Consider the following 11,392-nt stretch of genomic DNA (forward strand, 5'->3'; position numbering starts at 1 on the left):
CCTGACACAAAAATACAATAGTTATTCTGTCTGTTAGTTCAGTGGGTGACATTTACCCATTTTTGGTGTGAGGTACACATGCACTGCATCTGTGACAGTGAAATTAATATAGTTAATCCATCTGTTAGATCGGTGGGTGACATATACCCATTTTTGGTGTGAGGTTCACTTGCACTGCTTACGTGACAGGAAAATTAATATAGTTAATCTGTCTGTTAGTTCAGTGGGTGACCTCAAAGAATGAGGAGAGCATCAGATAAAGGACGTGCCCTGGTCATGGTGCTGCTGGGGTTGGTGGAGCTCCTGTTGCAGGGAGAGGACGTGGTTGATCTGTGCCAGCTACACGCCCAAATGAAACACCTTCTCAGGTGCACGTAGGCGACAGAATGTTTAGCGTCATTTTGTAGGCCCGAATACCGGTGTTCGAATGGTGAGGCCAGAACAAGTAGAGGCGGTAGTAGATTGGGTGGCTGACAGTGCCTCCAGTTCCTTCACATTGTCTCCCACACAGTCCCCTGCTGAAAGCGCAGAATTGGCACCTGCAGCCCATGGGCATCTGTCTTTCACCTCACCCCCTTGCAAATCAGCCAAGCAGTCTGAGCCCCAAGTCATGCAGCAGTCTCTTATGCTTTTTGATGACTCTGTTAGCAGGGTTTCCCAGGGCCATCCACCTAGCCCTGACCCAGACGTGCAAGAGATTGAGTGCACTGATGCCCAACCACTTATGTTTGAGGATGTGGACATGGGAGGACCATCGAAACACATCTCTGATGATGATGAAACACAGGTGCCAATTGCTGCAGCTTTCTGCGGTGTGAAGACTGTCAAAAAGGGCAGTGGTGAAGAGTGGGTGGAAGATGATGTGGAGGATGATGAGTTCCTAGACCCCACCTGGAATCAAGGTCATGCGAGTGATGTGTGTAGTTTGTAGGAAGACTGGAGGTCACACAGCATCAGCCACACAGAAAAAGAGAGAGCAGGGTGCAAAAGCAGAGTGGCCCTCCTATAGCCAGTATGCCTGCTACTGCCCATTGCAGCAAGGGACTGAGCACACCAAAGCCAGCTCCAAGGAGTTCCCTGGCATGGCAGTTCTTCAGATAATGTGCTGACGAAAAGCCGCAAGTAGTTTGCACAGTGTGCAATCAGATCCTGAAGTGAGGCATAAATGTTCTAAACCTGACCACCACCTGTATGACCAGGCATCTAAATGCAAAGCACGAGCTGCAGTGCAGTACACACTTGAAAAACCACTAAAGATCTCAGGTTCCTCTTGCTCCTTCTTCTGCTGTGGTCTCGGCCTCTTCCTCCCCCTCTGGAGTGACAGTGGCACCTGCCACCCTGCAAACAGAGGATGTGGCAGCAACACCACCACCACCGTCACTCAGCATGTCCCCACTGTCCCATGGAAGCGTTTAGCTGTCCATACCCCTACCCACCTGCAATCCCTGGCCCTGAATGCCAGCATTTCAAAATTCCTTGCCTTTGGAGAAGGAGACTTTTAAAAACCTTATGGCGGTGACTGTCCCACAGTATGTGGTTCCCAGCTGCCACTACTTTTCCAGACGAGCCATCACTGCCCTGCACAACCAAGTGGCGGATAAAATCAGGTGTGCACTGCGCAACACCATCTGTGGCAAGGTCCACATAACCACCAATATTTGGACCAAAAAGCATGGGCAGGTATGTTATATCTCCCTAACTGCACACTGGGTAAATGCAGTGGCGGCTGGGCCTGAGGCAGATAGCAGCTTGGCACATGTCCTTCCGCTACCGAGGATTGCAGTACATTTCTTGTTGCCTCCTGTTGCTTCCTCCTCCTACTCCACTTCTTCCGCTACCGTCTCCTCATCCGGTCAGCGTAACACCTGCATCACCAACTTAAGCAAAGCCAGGGGGAAACGATAGCAAGCTGTTTTGAAACTCATCTGTTTGGGGGAAAAACCCCACACCGCACAGGAGCTGTGGACGGGCATGGAACAACAGACTGATGAGTGCTTGGTGCCACTGAGTCTCAAGCCCAGCCTGGTAGTGTGCGATAAGCAGCTCTGGGCCTAGCCGATTTGATGCTCATCCCTTGCCTGGCGCATGTGCTGAATTTGGTGATGCAGAGGTTCCAGAAAAATTACCCTGATATGTCAGAGCTGCTGCTTTCGGCGTTCTCACCCTGCTGCTGCTCGCCTAACTGCGCTGCAGCGTAACTTCAGCCTTCCCACTTACCGCCTCATATGCGATGAACCCACAAGGGGGAACTCCACCTTGCGCATGCTGGAGAGATTTTGCAAGCAGCAGCAGGCGATAGTGGAGTTACAGCTGCAGCACGCACCGGTTAGTCACTCTGTGGAACAGCACCACTTCACCACCAGCGAGTGGGCCTCCATGAGGGACGTGTGTGCTGTGTTGCGCTGTTTTGAGTACTCCACCAATATGGCCAGTGCCAATGACGCAGTCCTCAGTGTTACTATCCCACTTCTATGTCTCCTTGAAAAAATTCCTCAGGCGATGATGGAAGAGGATGTGGCACAGGAGGAAGAGGAGGTGGAAGAGAGATCATTTCCACGGCTATCAGGCCAGCCATTCACAAGTGGCTCGGAGGGTGCGTTCCTAAACCAACAGAGGCCAGGTACACAACTGTCTAGCTAGGACACAGTTCTGGAGGATGAGGAGGATGATGAGGAGGAGGAAGCATGTTCACAGCAGGGTGGCACGCAAAGCAGCTCATGGGCATCACTGGAACGTGGCTGGGGGAATACAGAGAACACAAACGATACACCTCCAACAGAGGACAGCTTGTTGTTGCCTCTGGGCAGCCTGGCACACATGAGCGACTACATGCTGCAGTGCCTGTGCAATGACCGCCGAGTTGCCCACATTCTAACCAGTGCTGATTACTGGGTAGCCACCCTGCTGGATCCTTGCAAGGACAACGTGCTGTCCTTAATTCTGAACCTGGAACGTGATCGGAAGATGAGCGAGTACAAGCGCATGATGGTAGATGTGTTGCTAATGGCATTTCCACCTGACAGCGGGGGCTCAGTAGAAGCACAAGGCAAAGGCAGAGGAGGAGGAAGAAGTTGCCAACGCAGCTTGGGCACCCCCAGCACCTCAGAAGGGAAAAGCTACAACCAGCACCACCAGCTGATATGGAACATCTTAGCAGGAGGCAGCATTTCAGCAACATGGTGGAACAGTACGTGTGCACACGCCTACACGTACTGACTGATGGGTCGGCCCCATTCAACTTCTGGGTCTCCAAATTGGGCACAGGGCCTGAGCTTGCCCTTTAAGCCTTGGAGGTGCTGGCCTGCCTGCGGCCAGTGTATTGTCTGAATGTGTCTTTAGCACGGCAGGGGAAGTGATCACAGACAAGCGCAGCCGCCTGTCCAGAGCCAATCTCCTCCACCGCCGCTTCTACCTACACGTCTACAGCCACCTGAACCTCCTACTCCACTTTGACCTCCTAGTTCAAGATTATTATTTTTAATATTTTTTCTATTCTATGTTATTTCAAGTAATTTCATTATGCACATTTCGTTGCAGGGCCACTGTCCTGCTCTTACCCCCATTTTGATTCCTTTTGCAGCCCTCTAGCCCAAACTATGACTATTTTACATCCATTTTAGTGCACCAAAGTTTGGGTCCCTATTGACTTTAACCTCCTCCAGTCCGCCCATAGGATATAAACGTCCTATGGGTGGATCTCTATTTCTGAACGGACGTTTCTGAACGTCCGTTCAGAAACTGCAGCTGCACGCTAATCGTGCAGCTGCTGATCGGGTTGCCCGCTGTCAGTGACAGCAGGGCAACCCAGAGAGAAGGCAGGGACAGTGTCCAGGTGTCCCTGCCTTCCGGATCGCTGCATACACAGCGCTCACCGAGGTCATATGACCGCCGGGACCGGAGCGTGCAGGAGCTGTGTGAGGTCTCTCACAGACCTCGATCAGCCCTGCACTGAGGCTGTACAGCGCAGTATTGCGCTGTACAGCCTCTCTGGGGGGTGCATTTCTCCTGTAACTGGGGCTACTAAGTCAGCCCCAGTTACAGGAGAAATCAACAGTGAAAAAAAATAGAAAAAGTGAAGTAAATGTCCCCCAGAGGTCTTGTATGACCTTATGGGGGACAAAAAGTGTAAAATAAAAAAATAAAGTGTTGAAAAAATAAAATAAAAAAAAGGTTTCACATGTAAAAAAAAAATTCCCCAAGTCAGGAAAAAAAAAAATGTTAAAAATAGAAAAAATAAAAATAAAATAGACATATTTGGTATTGCCGCGTCCGTAAAAACCAGCTCTATAAAAATATCACATGACCTAAACCCTCGGGTGAACACCGTAAAAAATAAATTAAAAAAACTGTGTCAAAACAAGCAATTTTTGTCACCTTACATCACAAAAAGTGCAACACCAAGTGATCAAAAATGCGTATGTCCCACTAAATGGTACCAATAAAACCGTCACCTCATCCCGCAAAAAATTAGCCCCTACATAAGAAAATCTCTCAAAAAATAAAAAAACTATAGCTCTTAGAACATGGAGACACTAAAATATCATTTTTATGGTTTTAAAAATGCTATTATTGTGTTAAAGTGAAACAAATAAAATAAAATAGACATATTTGGTATTGCCGCGTCAGTAAAAACCAGCTCTATAAAAATATCACATGACCTAACCCCTCGGGTGAACACCGTAAAAAAAAAAAACTGTGTCAAAACAAGCAATTTTTGTCACTTTACATCACAAAAAGTGCAACACCAAGTGATCAAAAAAGCGTATGTCCCACTAAATGGTACCAATAAAACCGTCACCTCATCCCGCAAAAAATGAGCCCCTACATAAGAAAATCTCTCAAAAAATAAAAAAAACTATAGCTCTTAGAACATGGAGACACTAAAATATCATTTTTATGGTTTTAAAAATGCTATTGTGTTAAAGTGAAACAAATAAAATAAAATATACATATTTGGTATTGCCGCGTCCGTAAAAACCAGCTCTATAAAAATATCACATGACCTAACCCCTCGGGTGAACACCGTAAATAAAAAAAATAAAAAAACTGTGTCAAAACAAGCTATTTTTGTCACTTTACATCACAAAAAGTGCAACACCAAGTGATCAAAAAAGCGTATGTCCCACTAAATGGTACCAATAAAACCGTCACCTCATCCCGCAAAAAATTAGCCCCTACATAAGAAAATCTCTCAAAAAATATAGCTCTCGGAACATGGACAGATTAAAACATAATTTTTTTGTTTCAAAAATGCTATTATTGTGTAAAACTTTAATAAATAAGAAAAAGTATACATATTAGGTATCGCCACGTCCGTAACAATCTGCTCTATAAAAATGTCACTTGACTGAACCCCTCAGGTGAATGCTGTAAAAATAAATAAATAGAAACTGTGCTAAAACAACCCATTTTTTGGTCACCTTGCCCCATAAAGTGTTATAATGAATGATCAAAAAATCATATGTACCCCAAAATAGTAGCAATTAAACTGGCACCTTATCCCCTAGTTTCCAAAATGGGATCACTTATTGGGAGTTTCTACTGTAAGGGTGCATCAGGGGGCTTCAAATGGGACATGGCATCTAAAAACCATGTGGAGTTCCTTTTCTTCTGCGCCCTGCCGTGTGCCCATACAGCAGTTTATGACCACATGTGGGGTGTTTCTGTAAACCGCGGAATCTGGGTAATAAATATTGAGTTTTGTTTGGCTGTTAACCATTGATGTGTTAAAGAAAAAATTGGATTAAAATGGAAAATCTGCCAAAAAAGTGAAATTAAAAAATTTGATCTCCATTTTCCTTTAATTCTTATGGAACGCCTAAAGGGTTAACAAAGTTTGTAAAATCGGTTTTAAGTAACATGAGGGGTGTAGTTTCTACAATGGGGTCATTTATAGGGGTAACTACTATGTAAGCCCCACAAAGTGACTTCAGACCTTAAAAAGTGGGTTTTGGCAATTTTCTTAAAAATTTGAAGAATTGCTTCTAAACTTTTAAGCCTTCTAACGTCCTAAAAAAAATAAAATGACATTTCCAAAATGATGCCAACATAAAGTAGACATATGGGGTATGTTAAGTAATAAATATTTTATGAGGTATCACTTTCTGTTTTAAAAGCAGAGAAATTGAAATTTAGAAAATTGTGAATTTTTCAAAATTTTTGGTAAATTTGGGATTTTTTCATAAATAAAGGTGAAATATATTGACTCAAATTTATGACTATCATGAAGTACAATGTGTCACGAGAAAACAATCTCTGAATGACTTGGATAAGTAAAGGCGTTCCAAAGTTATTACCACATAAAGTGAGATATGTCAGTTTTGCAAAATTAGGCCTGGTCAGGAAGGGGGCAAATGGCCCAGATGGCAAGTGGTTAATGGGGTTCGGGTTTGAGTTTCGGTCAAGTTCAGGTCCTGAACCTGAACTTTGACCCGAAGTTCGGCCGAAACCAAACATACACGGGTCCCCTCATCCCTAATACTGACCTTCCAAAAGTCATATACTCTATTTTTATTGTTCCATTGATATAGCCATATGAAAGCTTAATTTTTAAGGGGGGAGATCTATGCTTTAATGTCACCTTTAAATGTACTATTTATAATATATTGAAAAACTCTTACACTGTTAGTCGTTATTGGTACCATTTTGGGATACATTAGATATGATTTTTTTAATCACTTTTTAATCCACATTTGGAGAGGTTGAGTGATCAAAAACTAATCTATAACTGCAATTCTGAAATTATTTTTTTTTATTTTTTTTTTCATGGCATTCACCATGCAGGCTAGATGATGTGATATTGAAGTAGTTCAAACAGACCTGCCGATATTCATTATTTTTTATTGTTTAGATGTGTTTACGTGATAAATGGGAATAAAATGTATTTATTTTTTTACTTTTAAAATTTGTTTGCATTCATATATTGAAAAACATTTTACACCCTTTTTTTTTTTTTACATGTTTTTTAGTCCCACTAAGAAAAGTCCTAGTAGGGAACTTTATACCTACAGTCTTCTGACTGCCCATATGATACACAGCAGTACTTCTGTATTGCAATGTATTTTCAGTTACTATCATAGATTGTAAGCTTTTGTGAGCATGGCCTTCATTCGTCTTGTTTTAATTGTTTACTTGTTTGTTGCTACGTAATGTATGATTTTGTTTGTACTTGATTGTGAACCGCTATGGAATATGTTGACACTATATTGATAAAGATTATTATTAATATTATTATTACTAAAACAGAATGTCTATGAGGCCCTTTCGTCTATGTATTTAAAGGGAACCTGTTATCAACTTTATGGTGACCGTACTGAGGGCAGTATAAAGTAGTGATAGAAATGCTGATCTCAGCGGTGTGTCACACATCAGCTAAAAGTAAGTGGTTGCTGAGAACCAGCATCATAATCATTGTAGCCCAGGCCTTGAAAAGAGTCAAATCTACCTGAGAAGAGTCATGGTTATTGATAAATTCCTGCCCACCTGCTGATGACTGACAGTCTTCTACCTAGTTTTCTCCCTTTCTCTCTAGTAGAGAACTGCCAATCATCAGCAGATGGGCGGGAGAGCAGGAGATTCTGAATAATCAAGGCCTGAGCTACAATGATTATGATGCCGGTTCTCAGCAGCCACTGACTTTTAGCTGATATGTGACACACCGCTGAGATCAGCATTCCTGTAACTACTTTATACTGTCCTCTGTGAGGTCAGCATAAAGTTGATGACAGGTTCCCTTTAAACTGTTGGGATCTTAGTTAATGCCTATGCTGGCAGTGACAGTGGGGTGCAAGTTGTATAATGCAGCTTTCACCTGCCAGTGATGCCTTACTCATGAGCCCATGCCATCACTTTGTCATAATAGTATGATGGCTCACAGATGTACAGTAGCTTTCTGGCTCAATATACTAAATAAATACATTGACACTAGACACATTAAATATACAGTCTCAAATAAACGATTGCTACATCTATAGTCATGCTGCCCTGCCTTATTTAGTCCTCCAGCAATACAATAGAGATTTCATCTGCCATTATTCACACTGAAAAAACAAAGAAACTAAGCTCATAGTACTGTGTATAAAAATATATAATTTTATTATGGCATGATTAAAATATAAAGCGATAAATAATATGCCGTTAAAAAGGAAGCAGAAAAAAGAACACCACCCTGGGATAGCACACATGTCAAATCTAAAGCATGATGATCAATGAAATATGTTATATAAGGTACAGTGACCAGCCATTGACCAAGAATAGATCATAGATATCAGTTGAGTCAACATTCAGAAAGGTACCTACACGGCGGGATGAACAGGGGTTGCATGCAAGTGCACCATAAGCCAGATAGGGGCAGACCACAATGGTAGCCAGGTATCAAATAACCTGAATCTAATGCTGTGTAAGTAAAAAAAGGAGACAGAGACTCACCAGAAAGGACGGTGTGCTATATCACCCAGGATGGCGCTACCCCAACGCGCGTTTTGGCGTGCCTTCGTCCGGGGGTAACGCCATCACTGTGAATCACCTATTTACATGCTCTCCACCAATCGGATGTTAGTTGTATATACTTATCCCCACCTGTGCATGTATGCTGCCGCGCCGGGCTCCAGTCAAACCGTGCCCAGCCACCTCCCGGCCGGCGTCCCGTCTACACGCCCACATCACGTGACAAAGCCACATAATAGGACGATCACAGCGTGAGGATGCACAGATGAGAGGCGCCGGGCGTGGCGCCGTGCACCGCTCGCACACATCACAGAGGAGGAGAAGAACAATAACATTCACCGCACTACATAAATTGGCCATCTGAGCTAAATGTGACGTAAGTTATATGCAACTCTCTTAAATATTAAATATACAAAGCATAATAATGAATAATACAGAATTATAAAATTTACAAATCCCGCACCTGCGCTGTCCCATTTATTATTCGGCGCAGGCGCAGTGAGTGAAGGATGCGCTCCTGTTGCCGGCATCCTTCCTTTGGTGCAGGCACAGTGAGGAAGCCGGCAGCAGGAGCGCGTCCTTCACTCACTGCGCCTGAGCCGAATACTAAACGGGACGGTGAAGGCGCAGGATTCACGTGACGATGAGGAGAACTCGACAGTCAATCAACGGGACCTGGGCGTGCCATAGGGTGAGTAGACCGAGCCTCTAGGTGCTGAAGCAACGCCCCAGTAGCACCTATAGGCTCATTAGCATATTTTTAAAGTCTTTATTTTAAGAGAATGGCGGCAGGCAGGGAGTTATAAAGCTTACTGTTATGTACTGCTGTCATTAGCACATCGCTAATGTCAGTCAGCTACATAACGTTATTTCTGATCACAGAAACCCTTTAAAGTGTTGTACTGTCCGGTTGCACGTACTCTGGTGCTTCCGCTCTGCTGTGTCTATGTCATTGTTCCCTCACTGTGGGTCAGTACATCATCCAGTTCCATAACCTGGCTGCAGAACTAGCATGGAACAATGAGGTCCAACCGGAGGTTTTCTGGGAAGGCCTTTGTGCCCGGATTAAGGATGAGTTAGCTGGTCGTGACCATCTGTTTACTCTGAATGTCCTGATCAACTTGGCCACAATAATTGATAAGCATTTCAGGGAGCATTCTAAGGAGGTCTCACACAACAGAAGACCACCTCGTCTGTCTCTCAGAGGCGGGTTCTTCCTCTAGTGTCTACCCCATCTGAAGAGCCCATGCAAGTAGAGTGCCTTTGATTGTCTGACCAGGAACGTCTATGCCGCAAATCAGAGAACCTGTGTCTGTATTGTGAAGGCAAGTGTCACTTTATGTGTAATTGTCCACAGAAGCCAGGAAATGCCAATGTCTTTGTTCACAGTTGGAGAGGTGGTCTAGTGCTCTCCAAAACTATCAGTCCTGGTGACTCTCTCCTATGAGAGAGAGTTACATTGTCTGTGTCTGCATTATTGGACTCTGAGTCAGCCGGTAACTGTTGCTCCCTGAGACCGAAGCAATGTCCGACTATATCAAGGATAACCTTGAGAGGGGGTTTATCCTGAAATCTGCCTCCCCAGCCAATGCCGGGTTCTTCTTTGTTCAGACAAAAGAAGGTTCTTTGAGGCCTTGTACTAATTATCGAGGGCTGAATAATGTCATGGTCAAAAACCATTATCCTCTACCACTGATCTCAGATTTTTTTTACAGGGTCTGGCGAGCTGAGGTCTTCTAAAAAATTGGGCCTCCACAGGGCATATAATTTGATCATATTTGTGATGGCGACAAGTGGAAGACCACTTTCAACACCTATGATAGAAATTAGTCTACTTATCCTAATATACTCTCCAGTTCTGGTCTCACACTGTAGGCATGTACTTTTACAGTGGCTGAGGGAGAATCGACTTTATACAAACTTGAGAAATGCATCTTTGAGAAGTCTTCTTTGCCATTCCTAGGATAAATCATATCTGACACTGGGTTACAGATGGACCCTGAAAATCTGTATGCAGTAATGGACTGGCTCTGCCCTCAGGGTCCTGGTGCCATACAGCGCTTCCTAGCTTTTGCTAAGTTTTATTGCCAGTTCATTCCTAATTTTTTGTCTCTTACATCATAATCTCCTCCCTTACTAAGAAAGGGTGAACTCCAGAATCTGGACTTCTGAGGCTGAAGCGGCTTTCATCCAATTAAATAAGTATATGAGCTTGTGCTGTTTTACTACAGAAAGGTTCCAAAGGCAAGATGTTTACCTGCGGGTTTTTCTCCAAGCTCTTCTCCCCTGCCGAGAGGAATTACTGTATAGGAGCTTTTGGTCATAAAAGCCTTTGAGGTAGGGGCGTAACTACCATAGTGGCAGACCATGCAACTGCTATGGGGCCCAGGGCAAGAGGGGGTCCAGTCTTTGTTGGGATTATCTCCTCTTCTACTGGAGGTGAAAACTTGATCAGGACTCTACCCTCTAAAGAAACAAATTTTAGCAAATGAGGCAGTGGAAAAATGGCCAAGGGTCAGGCAGAAACCCTCCTGTCTTGTGTGGGGGGCCTGGTTTGATCCTTGCTATGGGGCCCTTACTTCTCTATGTACAGCACTGGTTTGAGGAGTGGCATTATCTATTGGAAGAGGCCCCACATTCGGTTATAATCTTCACTGACCACAAAAACCTTACATATCTGCAGACAGTCCAACATCTGAACTCACGCCAAGGCAGATGGGCACTCTTCTTCTCCCATTTTAATTTTGAGCTTCACTTTCTCCCCGCTGAGAAGAATCTCAAGGCATATGCTCTGTCTTGGTCATTTGATTCCTCCAACCAGCAAGAGGAACCCCAGTACATTATCTATCTTCCGTGTTTGGTCCCCCTGGTCAAAAACATTCCTTCTGGAAATACATTTGTGCCATCTGCCAAGAGGAAACGTACTGTAGCTTGGGGGCACAACTTC

This window comes from Bufo gargarizans, chromosome 5 (assembly GCF_014858855.1).
Source record: "Bufo gargarizans isolate SCDJY-AF-19 chromosome 5, ASM1485885v1, whole genome shotgun sequence".
Taxonomy (NCBI): Eukaryota; Metazoa; Chordata; class Amphibia; order Anura; family Bufonidae; genus Bufo; species Bufo gargarizans.